The sequence below is a fragment of the Penaeus monodon genome, chromosome 28 (assembly GCF_015228065.2).
Source record: "Penaeus monodon isolate SGIC_2016 chromosome 28, NSTDA_Pmon_1, whole genome shotgun sequence".
NCBI lineage: Eukaryota > Metazoa > Arthropoda > Malacostraca > Decapoda > Penaeidae > Penaeus > Penaeus monodon.
In genome coordinates, this window is record NC_051413.1 from 33,599,020 (window position 1) to 33,599,460 (window position 441).

The window sequence follows — 441 nt, forward strand, 5'->3', positions numbered from 1 at the left end:
TTGTTTATTACTGTTACAATTTTAGTAACGTTACTGTATGTTTATTTTTTTTTTCTGTGTGTGTGTGTGTGGGGGGGGGATTCTCTAATATGTAAGTACAGGGAAATGACACATACTACAAATAATGTCCAAATTGAAAAGGCGTATTCAATATGGTTTAAGGAAAGCACCGTGTATGGGTATTCTGTAGGACCTATGGCAATTCTCGCGCCTTTCATGGCGTGTAGGGGAAAACAACAGATATTCTATGGCGTGTCTAGGGGAATATAGGAGGACTTTGATGGGCAAATTTCATGTCCTTGGCAGTGTTGGGGGAAGTTGTTTGGGGGAAGAAATGCGTGTACGGGTAAATCAGTGCTTAATTAAGGAAAATCAGTATGTTAATGATGATGATGTGACTATCATAGATTTGTTCTGATAAAATAAGAGTATGTATGTAAG

At 37.9% G+C, this 441-nt stretch overlaps 1 protein-coding gene across 1 annotated transcript in view; it reads right to left on the minus strand.

The window, feature by feature from the left end:
* LOC119591519 (sodium channel protein para-like) overlaps positions 1–441 on the minus strand; it is a gene marked incomplete in the record, with an annotated part of 263,120 nt that overhangs the window by 122,897 nt on the left and 139,782 nt on the right.